The 14,506-nt window shown below is 40.0% G+C and overlaps 1 non-coding gene across 1 annotated transcript; it reads right to left on the bottom strand.

Moving 5' to 3' along the window:
* Positions 1 to 4,566: 4,566 nt before the first annotated feature.
* On the bottom strand, positions 4,567 to 4,636 carry Trnaa-cgc (transfer RNA alanine (anticodon CGC)). The gene has a single exon. It is a non-coding gene; the product is annotated as a tRNA-Ala (tRNA).
* Positions 4,637 to 14,506: the final 9,870 nt, after the last annotated feature.

The following is a 14,506-nucleotide window of genomic DNA, read 5'->3' on the forward strand; positions in this document are numbered from 1 at the left end:
ACAGCCTTCTCATCAGAGCTACTACTTTCTGCTTTTGAAATCCTACTACGATTTCACACGTGGCTGCAACACAGCATAAGCAGAATATGAATTGTGAATGAGCCCATCCTGATGAAAGTATTGAATCCCATCACTTATACAAAAATAGAAGAAAAAGATGGTATTGTTACTCAGAGATGACGGAAAGGCAAGAAATGTCAGCTGCAATTCAATTGTCAAAATCAAAAGATGGATTAGTATGTAGTGCAAACTGTAACCAAAATATTTATTATGCTAAGGACTACATTTATCTTTAATGTTTATTTCTTAGGAAAAAACCCTCCCATTTCTTTCCATTATACTCCAGTCGCTATAATACTCAGGACATTTGAGGCTGTCGGATTTGTTACTTTTTTTCCAGAAACACAGTCTGTAGAATTATTATTCCTCTTTTTATGCTCCTAGTTAGACAGATGCTCCTCGTGAGTGCACAAAGGAAATTTTAAAAGAATCCCGTGGTATAACTTTTTGTAAAGGAAAGAACATTTTCGAAAAACAATTATCACTTGCTCTACCTTTTTGATTTAAGTTCAAATTTTTATAAACCAGGTCTTCCTTTAAAGCAGCAGCTCTCAAGTCAGTTAAAATGACTGCTGCCTTCTTTTTTTTCAACTGTCTTAAAATTCGCTTTATGAGCAGTTTTAAGTTTACAAAAAAATATTGGGCAAGGACTTCCCATAGAATTCCCCACTTCATTCATTTCCCGTTATTAACACTCTATATTTTGAGTGGTAAGCTTGCTTACTGAAGTCCATAGTGTATGGTTAAGGTTGACTCTGCATTGTACATCCCATGTTTTTTAAATTTTGTTTTGTTTTGATATTAGGAATTGAACCCAGGGATGCTTTACCACTGAGCCACATCCCCAAACCCTTTTCTATTTGAGAAAGGGTCTCACTAAATTACTTAGGGTCTTGCTCAGTTGCTAAGGCTGGCCTCAAACTTGTGATCCTCCTGCCTCAGCATTCCAAGTTTCTGGAATTATAGGCATACATTCCATGAGTTTTAACAAATGTATAAATGATATGCATCCACCGAGACAATATCATAAGGAATAGTTTCACTGCCCTAACAGATACTGGAGTTGCATATTCTACATTTTTACTGTTGGGGTTAAAATTTTTAAAAAGTTTGCAGATCCCTATCTATAAGGACAAGTCAGAAGCAGAGCAGCAGACACAACTTGCCTTTGCCTTTGGCCCTATCTTACATCCTTTCCAAATTCCAAGGTCCTAGGAGTGATTCTTATTATTTTGAGTAAAGCACATGTGACAGACTCGAGGACCCTTCATGATTGACATCTCTGGGCACAAACCCTGCCTGTATTTGTTTTAGCCACACTCCACTCTTGCAGCTCCTCATATGCACCTCTCCCCTTCCTCACACCATCACACAGGGGCTGTTACCCTTCTTTAAACCTTTAGGGAGGCAAAACTTTGCCTTATCCTTGGAGGTTCATTCTCTGGGGTGTGAATTAATTTGACAATGCAGTTTGTGGTGAGGCTTGGGCAGGTGCCAGTAGTCTTTCCATCTTCTCTATGGCCATGACACCTGCCCATCACTATCCCCACTGAGAGAGGATTCTTGGTAGCCCCATTTTACAGAAGTTACTGGTTTTAGTCTGGTAAGGGAAGCTCCAAGAGGACTTCTTTCTGTATCCATTGAATCTCAAATGATTCTGCGTGAAAAAATCTTCTTGCCATCTTCTGAATGGGTCCTCACAGGACATCCATGCCCGTCCACGCGAGTGTGTACGTGTTCCATATCCTTATCATCTTTCTGCCTGTCTTCCCACCTTTAAAACTCAGCTATGGCATCATCCCAGGAAAACTGTCCTCAGCACCCTCCCGTGGGACACAGTAAGTGCCCTTCCTAAGCATCCCCACAGCATCTTATGTCATTTGGCCAGAGCATCGCTATACAGTGTCCTCATTATCTGTTTGGTCCATTTTCTGGCCTGGAAGTTGACGCAGCATGCTTGAGTGCTAGAACATAGAAATGCTAAATGACTGTCTATTGAAAAACGCAAATGAATAGTGACATCATTTTGGCAAGCTATGTAGTTTGAAAATTGGATTCCTTGTCTTATAAGAGGTCTTCTTAATTATTTTCTTCTGATTTTTTTTTTCAAAAAATGTAAAACATAAGCTGGGTGTGGTGGCGTACTCCTGTAATCCTAGCGGCTCTAGAAGCTGAGGCAGGAGAATTGTGAGTTCAAAGCCAGCCTCAGCAAAAGTGAGGCACTAAGCAACTCAGTGAGACCATGTCTCTAAATAAAATACAAAATAGAGCTGGGGATATGGCTTAGTGGTTGAGTGCTCCTGAGTTCAATCCCCAGCACCACCAAAAAAAAAAAAAATTGCAAAACATACATAAAACTTAACCATTTTTAAGCATATAGTTCACTAGCTGCATTAACATTGCTGGTGTGCCATCATCACCATCCATCTCCATGATTCTTATCTTATAAAACCAAAACTCTGTACCCATTAAGCAATATGAAATAATATAGTGTTTTGGTTTGCATTTTACTAATGATTAGTGATGTTGATTAACATTTCATGTGTTTATTGGTTATTGGTATACCTATTTTGGAGAAAGATCTGTTTAAGTCTTTTAGCCATCATTGAAACAGGGTGTTTGTTTTGTTGATGATGAGTTTTAGAAGTTGTTTATATATTCTGCATATTGATCCCTTATCAGATATGTGATATGCAGAAAATTTCCCCCATTCCGTGTGTTACCTTTTCACTGTGCTGATAGTGTCTTTTGATTCATAAATTTAAAAATTTGCATAAAGTTCTATTTGTCTGTGTTCTTTTGTTGCCTGCTGCAAAAGACTTGAACAGACATGTTTTTAGCTATTGCTTCTTTGAATATTCTTTCTATCTCTTTATCTGTGTCTTTCCTCCTGGAACTCACAATGCATATTTTGGTCTGCTCAATGATATTCCACAGGTCTCTTAGGCTGTGTTCACATTTTTTTTTCAATCACATATTTTTTTTTCTGTTCCTCAGACTCAATAATTTTCATTGTACCAACAAGTTCACTGATTCTTTTATCTGCTCAAATTTGAATTTGAATCTCTTTAGTGGATTTTTCATTTCAGTTATTGTACTTTTAACTCTAGAATTTCTTTTTAGTTTTCTAAAGTATTTTAATCTTTATTGATGCTTCTGATTTGTTCAGACGTTGTTTTCTTGACTTTCTGTGCATCTTCTTTAGATCTTTGAACATCTTCAAGACAATTGTTTTGAAGTCTTTGTCTTGTAGATTTGCCATCATGTCTTTTCAGGAAAAATTTCTGACCATTTTTTTTTTCCATTCAGATGAGCCACACTTTCTTGCTTTTTTTTTTTTTTTTTTTAATCTTGTGATTTTTTGTTTTTGTTATTGAAAACTGGATATTTGAATCAATAATGTGACAAGTCCAGACTAATGTACAAACTTTAGTTCTTCTTAGTTCTCTGAGCCTGAACTTCTTCCTGGGCATGTATAATCACTTTTTAATTTTCCCCATATAAGTAGTTGTTTTTGAATGTGCCAGTATTTAATGTCTAGCTCCAAAAAGGAGAGAAAAGAAAAATTAGGAGGGATGGGGTAAAGATGGGGGTAAGAATACAGGATACTTAAATTCCCTAGAAGTTATCTCAGCTGGAGGGAACAGGCTTGCAGCAACATGGTGGGTGCCACAATGGCTGCCTTTGTGATCAGAAGCAGCAACCAGTAAGCAGAGCAGAGATCCCCAATATTTAGAGGAGAGGGTCTTTTTTGCTCACTTTGGCTCCCACAAGCTGTATATGAGCTGCTTCAGGAACATGTACACAGATGACTGGCAAAGGGCTGAGTACGGGGTTGGGGAGCTACACTGAGAAAAAGAGGTGAAATCGACCAGATTAAGTGCAGTTAATTGTCCAGCCTTCTCCTGGTGGCTGCAAGCATTTGATGTACTCCAGAGCTCCATGTTAGTTACATCACACAGTCTTCTTTCCACAGTTTTATTGAGGGAAAATTGACTGTACATTTCCATGTTAGATACATATTTACTTATATGCCGCGTCCGGCTAACGGAGCCGAGTCCGGCGAGGGACGGCGGGGTTAAAAATACACAGGACACCAAGGTTCTTCATCCAGGAGGGAGCGTGTGTGCACGCGCGCTTTATTGCCAGATTTGTTCCCCTTATATATCTTTTTAACAGCTGCGGGAAATTACTCAAAAGTGAGGAGGGGAGAGTAATAACTGCGTCCTTGGGTTACCGTCACGTCACCGTCCCCTATCAGGAGGCTCGAACAGGTCAAGATGTTCCCGAGACACATATGTGCGAGGCAGATAAACAGGGAACCGCAAGCCTTGTGAGCTGGCCACATTGACATGTATAACAAAGAACTGGGGGTTGAGTCCCCAGGGGCCAGGGCGGGCCTACTATCAGCACTTATAGGTTATAAATATTTTATATACATGTGCAGATAGTCCTGATTTTTGATTGTTTGACTTGTGAGTTTTTTGGTTTTTTTTTTTTTTTTTTTGGTGCTGGGGATTGAACCCAGGGCCTTGTGCATGCGAGGCAAACACTCTACCAACTGAGCTATATTCCCAGCCTTTACTTATGATTTTTTGACTTTATAATGGTACCAAAACATACCAATACATTTTATTTTTCACTTTCCATATGGTATTCAAAAATTATGTGAGATATTTAAAACTTCATTATAAAATAAGCTTTGTGTATTCTGAAGCATGTGTAAAGTAAGCTAGGCTGACTTATGATGTTCAGTAGTAGATTAGGCATAGTAAACACTTTTTTTCCCCTTGATACTGGGGATTTAACCTAGGCATTCTACCACTGAACCACATCCCAGCTATTATTATTATTATTATTATTATTAATTTATTTTTTTTGAGACACGGTCTCACTAAATTGCCCAGTCTGGTCTTGAGTTGGTAATCCTCCTGCCTTAAGTCTCCTGAGTAGCTGGGATCACAGGTATGTACCATCACATCTGGCTTAGGCATATTTTTAACTTAAAATATTTTCATATTATGATGGTTTTATTTGGATGTAACCCTATTGTAAATCAAAGAACATCTTTATGTTGATATTTCATATATGATATGTTATAAAATAATTACTACAGTCAAAATTAGATTAACATATCCACCACCTCACATAAGTACATTTTTCCTTCTCATGAGAACAATTAAGATTTACTCTTAGCAATTTTAAGTATACAATAAAATATTATTAATTACAATCACCTTTCTAGGGATATTTCAGTATGTTAGGTATATTACATCACTCTCCACACCTCTAGCAAGTACCCTCCTATTCTCTGTTTTTATTAGTTTGACTGAGATTCCACATATAAGTGAGATCATTTGGTACATGTATGATTTATTTCACTTGGCATAATGTCCTCCAGGTTCATCTATGTTGTCTCAAATGGCAGGATTTCCTTTTTAATGGCTGAATCATATTCCTCTGTCTGCATAGACACAAATTTTTGAAAAACCCCATTAATCCATCAACTGACCTTTAGGTTGTGGCCATGCTTAGGCTATTGTAAATAATTCTACAATGTACATGGGAAGGCAGCTATTTCTTCTACATGGGGGTTTCATTTCCTTCAGATATGTACCCGGTTGTGGGGATGCTGAATCATATGGCAGTTTTATTTTTAATTTTTTGAGGCATCTCCATGTTGTTTTCCATGGTGGTTGTACCAATCTACATTCCCACCCACCGAGCACCAGGGTGCCCCTGGTATGATTTTAGAGCTGGAGGGATGAAGGGAAGGAGAGAGAGAGAGAAAGAGAGGGACCGAGGGAAAGGATATATTTGAACTGGCATTGTGAATTTCAGAGCTCTGTTCAGAATTTGAACGGTGCCTTACTAGTTATCTCGTGTCTCTTGCTCAGAGCCTTCCTAACAGGTATGTGTGATATCTCACTGTGGTTTTGGTTGGCATTTCCCTGATGATTAGTGATGTTCAGTATCTTTTCACATACCCAATGGCCATTCGTATGAGTCTCTACTGCCATCTGTGCAGCACAAAACGGTTCTCGGAATGCAGGTAGTGGTTGGATTAAAAAAATAAAAAAATTATAAGAAATAAGGGCAAAGACTCAATTATGAGTGGAAGTGGGACTTGGGTGATCCAGCTCTGATGGAGTCTGGTTCTAACAATGATTGAGACCCTGTGTGTTTATTTTATAGGTTTTAAACATCAAAGGGATTCACTGAGAAAAGGCTTCTTCTGAAATAAACAGGACAAAGTTTGTGAGCAAAACAGCCTAGTTGGCGCTTATCAGTTTGCACCCATCTCTTCTACCTCAGGGCAGCTGGGGATTTGAATTCAAGGCTTCTGAACTAGTACATTCCAAGACAAGCAAGGAATTCTCCCTATCAACAGGAGTCATTTGCAAATGGGTGTTCCCCTTGGTGCCCGAGCACTGAAGGATTCCTAGGAGAGGCTTCTCATTCTCTGGGGTTACACAGTTAAAAGCAATGATTCATTTGCAGTTCCTGATGTATGTCTTTGGAAAAATGGCCCATTTTGTAATTGAGTTATTTGTTTGTTTTTTATTGTTGTTGTTTTTTACCTATTAGGTTGTATCAGTTTCTAATATATTTTGAGTATGACCTCCTGATTGGATGTATGGTTTGCAATTATTTCTCCTGTTCTGTGCCTTTTCATTTTGTTGGTTGTTTCCTTTGCCACGTGAGATTGTTTGGTTTGATGTTCTCTCCTTTGTTTACTTTGCTTTTGTTGCCTGTGCTTTTAGGGTCATCTCCAAAAAAACCACTGCCAAGACCCGTGCCAAAGAGCTTTCCCACTGTTTTCCTAGGAATTATATATCTCAGAGCTTGCATTTAAGTCTTCAATCCACATCAAGTCAATTTTCGTGAGTGGATCAAGATGGACCAAGCAGATTCTGCCAGTACAATTTTTTTTCTGTCTTCCTGGACTCTCCCTTAATTAATTTTGATGAAGTCAGTTTATCAAAGTGAAGAAGGATGAACAAAAGTAAGAGATAAAGAGCTATGACATTTAGGATGAAAGTAAGATGGATTACATTTCAATGTCTTTAGCAGAAGGCTCTGAGAGTAAGATCTATTCAATTTGAGGCAACTGAGGCAGAGTAGAAAGAGTCCTGAATTTGAAGGTGAAATTCCATCATTTTATTGATTTGACCTTGGCCCCACTTCCCTATAAAATAGGGAAAAGAGTATATGATTTTAGAGCTGGAGGGATGAAGGGAAGGAGAGAGAGAAAGAGAGGGACTGAGGGAAAGGATATATTTGAAATGGCATTGTGAATTTCAGAGCTGTGTTCAGAATTTGAAGAGTTTGGGGAAGGCAGCTTTGGAGAAGCTGATCCTGATTGAACTACAGGCAGAAATTCCAGTGTGTCCTGGCAGGGGGAGCATCTCCTGTGAAGTGTACCTGGGTGTCCTGAGACCCTTCAGCAGCACACCTGGATGCGAATGCACTCTTCCAATTTGATTTGGAACCCCTGGTTTGCTGCTGGCTCTAGTTGAGTTTCATAAACCCAGGACAGGCTATTTGAATGAAGGTAGGGTAACCAGTTTCATCAGTTTATACCATATGGGCACAGCTGTAAGCTGTGGATTAGGACCAGAGCTCACTGTAGAGGACGAGGAAGCAAATTAAATAATGGCTCCCGTGGAGGGCCCTGAGAAACCTTTGGGCCAAAATTGCTCTCCAATTGGCTTCTCCCTAGTGCTTGGATTGTCTGCATTGCTTAATCTCTTTGAGGGGCTCAGAATCCAATTTGGAATCAGAAATTGTGATTACTATCTATTATTTTAACTAAAGTTCCACAAGGATCTGTCATTTTTCTTCCCAGAATGACAACAATAAAAACAGCGAGCATTTGTCTAGAGGTATGGATGTGCACACGTGTCGTTCCAAGCACGTCACACAAGTTGCTCATTAAGTCTTCATTGCAGCCCTGAGTGAGGGCTATTATCACTCCCATTTCAGAGATGAAGGCATTCCGGTGCAGAAGGTGACAAGTCTTTCCTAAGGACATAGATCAAGTACTTAGCAAAGCCAGACGCAGAATCAGGGCAGTCCCGCTCCCAAGTCTAACCACTTAACCACTGTGTTGTTGGCTATGTATTTGTGACAGTGAAACAGAATATTACTCATTTATTGCTTCTTTTAGGAATTAGTACCTGACCTCATTTTTACTTAAGAGATTATGTTTGCTTGATTTTTAGTATTTCTATTACAGAGTCAAGGGGAAGAGGACAGCTGTAGAACACAAAATCTCCGTGATGAAAGTGAAATAGACCAGAACATCTCGCTACCACCACAACCTCTAACAGTTTTTCTCCTCTTGAATGGTCACCCAGATGTACAGGCAGTGGCTCAGGGGTAGGAAGAGGACAACCCCTCCCTTATCTGCTCCTCAAGTCCCCATTAATGGAGCCAGTCCTGAGCCCTGGGCCATCTGGATCATTGGAGGCTGAAGGTGGGAGCAGAGTGGATGACCCCCTCTGTTTTTGGTGTTCTTATTTCAAGAGATAATGGGGAGGCTGAAACCTTTTGTCTAGTCTGTCACTTTTTCTGTCTCTTAGTTTCTCTCTAATTGCAAATTTTAAAAAACCAAAGTAATGTCTGGCAGATCCTGAAATGCTTGGATTAAGGCACAGGAAGTCCTTGTTAGAGTGTCATTACACGGGAGCAGGACACTAACCCATAACAGCTATTCATAGCTATAGAGCCCAGCTCTGATTCATCTATCACATGGCCAGTCTTCCTGGCCAGGAGAAATTCCAGGCCTAGCCCCCTCTCTTGGAGGGCCACTATGGGAAGAGCTGACTTGGGGAGCAGAACACTGACAGCAGGATGGTACAACCTGAGGGGTACATGCTCGCTAGGACCAGAGGAGGCTGCTGCCAGCTTCTCGCCCTGCAATGGCTTAGATGGGCCTATCTAGAAGTCATTTCACCTAAAATATATCAAATCAAATGCACTAATGTACATGAAACCCTTTGTAAATTTAAGCGCTTGTCATTATTGACATCAGCTAAAACTTAGGATATATAGATCCATAACCACATTAAAGGAAGATTCTCTCTCTCTCTCTCTCTCTCTCTCTCTCTCTCTCTCTCTCACTCTCTCACACACACACACACACACACACGGAAATTAGATTTAGACAGGTTTAAGGTTTTATTCTCTGACTCATGAATGTGATGTTGTAATAATGTGGGTTTAGAATGTCAGTGCACACTTGAGAAACTTACTACAAGGAGACAAAGAGGTGCGTATCCTAATGAGATTACAAGAAAATGCAAGCACAGGAGCCGTCAGAAACCCCATTTGTCTGCTGGGCATTTTCTTTGAGACACATCATTGATCATGGGTTTCACTTGGGGTCTTTGGTTTATTGTCTGGCTTGCTGTCTTGTGCCAGAGGATCAGATGATGATTTATCTCAGCTATTGATTGTGTGTGATCCTGACAGTCCAACAGAGCTGTCTGCAGACTTGGAGCTGGAGATGGGGGAAAACCAAAGCGGGACTTTCTGCTTTTGTTTGCAACATTGCCAAATTCACCCATTCTCTTAGAATTGAATCTATTAAAGATAGAGTAAAATACAAAGGGTTTTATAAGAGAGGGAGAAATGGAATAACAAGAGGAGTTGGTGGGAATTTGAAAGGAAGTTTAGAACACTCTTTATGATTGGTCAAAATGGAAATAAAGTATAAAAGCTTGAATAACCTTTTTTTTTTTTTTCCTTTCCTTGATTTTGTACTGGTGGGGATTGAACCCAGGGGTACTGTATCACTGAGCTACATCCCCAGACTTTTTATATTTTTTTATATTTTATATATATTTAAAATACATACACACACACATATAGTTATAGGTGGACACAATGCCTTTATTTTGTTTATTTATATGTGGTGCTGAGGATAGAACCCGGGGTCTCATATATGCTAGGTGAGTGCTCTACTGCTGAGTCACGACCCCAGCCCCCTTTTATATTTTTTTGATACAGGTTTTCACTAAGTTGCTGAGGCTGATCTTAAACTTGTGGTCCTCTTGCCTCAACCTCCTGAGCCACTGGTATTACAGATGTGCACCACCCCACCTGAATTGAATAACCTTTTTGCTCATGGAAACACTTGTCATGTTCTGTTTCAAGCTAAGAGTGTTTGGATTAAGGACAATGTCATCTATTTAGTAGATTTTTTTAAGGGGGAGGGTCGGGGGTTACTGGGGATTGAACTCAGGGGCCCTTGACCACCACTGAGCCACATCCCAGACCTATTTTATATTTTATTTAAAGACAGGGTCTCACTGAGTTGCTTAGCACCTCACTTTTGCTGAGACTGGCTTTGAACTCACGAACCTCCTGCCTCAGCCTCCTGACCACTGGAATTATAGGTGAGTACCACCATGCTTGGCTATTTAGATCTTTATGGAGATGAAACTATGTATCAGGCACTGTGCTTCACGCTGAGCATGTGTAGATGAATATAACAAGCCCCTTTCCCCCTTTCAAGAAGATTACAAACTAGTGTGGAATACAGACCCAATAAGAGCCAGGAAACCAGTGCATAATTCCTAAACCTGATAAACTCTTCAGGGTTCTGGGAAGGGGTTGGGAAGCCAAACAAAGAAGTGGCATTGCAAAGAAGTGGCATCTCAGCAGGAACCAGAAACATGGGGTGATAGTCTGTGGGGTCAGGGAAGGTGATTTCTTAAACTGAGGGAGAAGACCTGAAGAATAGATGAGCAACATCCAACTGACGTCTCGCCTTTACCAATAGGCAAGAAGTGGGGCTTCAAGAACACTTATACTTCAGTGGCAAATAAAAAACCTTCCCTACTGCTTAGAAATTTAGCTAACTCAAGAGAAAACTTGAGTGGCCAGTTATTCAAGAAAATGGGTCTCTAGGAGTGTAAATTGGTATAATCACCTTGGAAAATAACTTGGACTTATCTGATAAAGTCTAACTCTTCAATACCTTGAGACTCAGCAATTTCTCATGAGTGCCATGGTTGCTACAAGTGTTGCTCCTATGTCTCTACCCTGCTGCACCTTAATTGACCATAGTCCCCAATGTCTGCGGTGGGGATCAACAGATGCCACTCTGGCATAGGATTATTTTGAGGTGAAGCCATCTGAGAAAATGCAGACAGGAAGAACTCTTGCCCTTCCTCTACCTGGCTGTGCAGGAAACCACTCTAATTACTTAAGACAGAGATGGTACCTGGAGAGTCCACATAAACTAACCTTACTAGCTTTCCCTAATCTACTAGTAGTGTCTTCCAAATGTTTACCTTTCCACATTCCTAGAATGTTCAGAAACATTTCCTTTGTGTGGGGAGCCACTCTGAATGACGCACACCTTCCAGTCCTGAAGGTCAGAGCCCAATCACTACATTTCGTGGTGATCTGGGCATTGTCCCAGCCAGGGAAGTAGAAGGTATGCCTTCAGATATAGGTGTGTCACCCAAGGGGGTTGAGCTTCACTCACAATTTTTTTTTTTTATAATACTACCCCTTTGCCCTGTTTGGGATAGAATATTCCATGGAAACTCCCTTTATGTGTCCTCTTGTCTTGCTCTGCTTTTGGGTGTGGGCTTCCTAGAGGTCAGTCAACCTGCAGCTAGACTCAACCCCCTGGAACCTGACCCCCTTGCCTCATTTGAATGGCTTCTCTTCAATAAAAGGGTTCAGCATGTGCTCCTCTCTCTCTTTCTGTGGACCCTTAAGGTCAGAGGAGCTGTCACAGGACCCAAAGAAAAAGGTAATCTCTGTCTCTTGTGTGATTATTTTGTGCAGCCTAGTTTACCTGGAGTGACCCTGAGTGTTTTAGTCTTGAGGAATGCAACTCCTTTGCCTTGACACTGCTCCACAAATTTATCAACCTTTGAATGGGGTAAAAGCTTCCAGGCCCATCTGCTTATTTATTTATTTATTTTCCTTATCTACAAATCATCCCCTCTGCCCCTGTGTCACGTAAAACTTTTAAGATCAGTGAAATTTGTATTCTTCTGCTAATCCTCCCCCCATCAGTTTATTTTGCAGGTTTGGCCACTGAGCCTAAAAACATTTTCCTTCTCTAGACTGAGGATATGTTACTTATCATGGTAAAGGCAAATTAAAGTTGCAGATGGAATTAATGGGTTTGAAGATGAAGGATGGGGCCACAAGCCAAGGAAGGTGAGGGGCCTCTAGAAGTTGGAAAAGGCAAGGAAATTAATTATTTTACAAAGCCTTCAGAAGGACACCTTGACCCTACTGACACCTTGAGTTTAGTCCTGGGAGTCTCATTGTGGGTTTCTATCTCTAAAAACCTAAGATAATGAATTTATGTTGTTGTAAGCCGTTAAGTTTTAAGCCATTTTTACTGCAGTCTTGGGAATCTAGTACAAGATTTGTACACGGGCTTACCTCACTCATTTTCACTGCTATGTAGAATCCCATTGCATGTATTCTTTTCCTACTTTCAAAACAATATTCAATCATGTAGCTTCAGGTACCTGTAGTCAACATAGTTTCATTAATTTTCTTCTGAATGACTATTCCACATTTTATTTCTCTAGGTTCCTATTGAGGGATAATATGTTGTTTCCATTTTTTTTTGTTATTATAAAATGTTGCTATGACTATTTTTGAATTTGTTTCCTTATGCACGTGTGTAAGAGTTCCTGATAGGAGGGTGAGTTGATAACTCACGGGAATAATGAGTCTAATGTGATGCCAAGTTTTCAACTTAAGGGGGGAGTGGAATTGCTGAATCTCAGTGTATGCATCATTAACTTTATTATATGTGCTAAATTGCTCTCCAATGTGGTTCTAATAACTTAAACTCCTCCAGCAGTTCATGAAGGTGCCCACTTTCCTGCAAACTCAAATTTGACTTTTAAATTTTTGCTAGTATGATGAGTCTAGAATGGTACCTCCTTTTAATTTTAATTTGCATATCTCTGATGACTATCGAAGATGGATATACTTACATGTTTATTGGGTCTTTGTCTTTCCTCTTCCTTGAGTTGTCTGGATAATGTGGCACAATACAGGAGAGAGGCCCAATGAACCCAGGACAATGCCCCATAGGAAAATAGGATTACACTCCCATTGGCCTTAATGGTTATTTAAGTAGGATTTATTACATTTAAATAAATTTAAGTGAAATTTTCATGAAGATCTAATGAATGTGTCACATTCAGTACAATATAAGTAATCATATTTCTCTTTTCACATCAAGAAGAACAAAAAGCTTCTCATAAGGGATGTTGTCTTGATAGTATTCACAAGTATTTAATTCTTAAGTTGTAAAGGAAAAGTGCTTGACAGAAAATTACACGTGGGCGGTGGTCCCGGGATGCTCTGTTCCCTGGTTCTAAAGCAGCACTGTGCCAACCCGTCCAAATGCCTGGTTCTCCTTTTCCAGAACTCTTCAGCTGAGAATTACCTCTAGTCAGGAAAATGACAGCCCTCTCTGCGGTTTCACGGCGCCCTCTTGTGGAAACGATCTGAACGTGCACGGTGGAGGGCGCACCCACTTTCCACTGTGAAACAATAAAAACTGAGGCTTTCTGCATTTCTGTTTGTTAACTATGAAATTATATTTAGTATATGAGGATAAAAATCGCATATATTTTACATCTATCTATCTATTCATCCATCCATCTATCCGTTCATCCCAGTCTATCGGTATCTATTTTTCATAAGTAGATAAATACAACTATGGACAAATAAAGATGTAAATAGGTTATAGGCTTCTTTTCCTTCTCACTTCTAGGTCTTTGTGACATGGAAATATCCTCAGTAAAGTGCTTTTAAGTGTTGTTATTAATTGACAATTTGCCTTTGACTTGACATCTTTTCCTCAAATTCTACTGTGTTCCTTTTAATCATGATCTTTATTTAGTCCTCCAATGTGATCTTTTTCTCCTAAAAGAGAAGCTGGCTCAGCATAAATCACAGTCTTTATTGTAAGAGCCACATTTCTTTCCTTTCCCTTCCATTCCTCCCTCTTTCTTCCTGCCTTTCCTCCCACTCCCCACCTTCTGTGATTTCTTGTAAATGCTCAGGTGAATTTCCTGACATTGCAGTGCTGATTCTGTTGCTACACTGACATCCCTGGTTCATGGTGAGAATGTCTTCCAAGACGCTTTGGACATGGGAGTGATCTATACATGTCAGTTGGAGGGTGAGCTGAGTGAACGAGTGAACAAATGCAGGCTTTCTGCAGCCATTTATCACCGATGGGCAGAGCTGAGTCAGATGCTTCTCAATCACTGAGCATCTAGCAAAGATGAAGTTCACGGTCCTACTGGAGAACTACACCATCTGGGGTTTTATGACTTTCATCTCTAGCTCTATGGTATTTCTAAGAGACTTCTTTATAATTAACTGTTGCTACTGTCAGTCTAAAATTTGCTCCTTTAAAAAATTTGCATCACATCACTTA

Source organism: Marmota flaviventris, chromosome 3, assembly GCF_047511675.1.
Source record: "Marmota flaviventris isolate mMarFla1 chromosome 3, mMarFla1.hap1, whole genome shotgun sequence".
Lineage (NCBI taxonomy): Eukaryota > Metazoa > Chordata > Mammalia > Rodentia > Sciuridae > Marmota > Marmota flaviventris.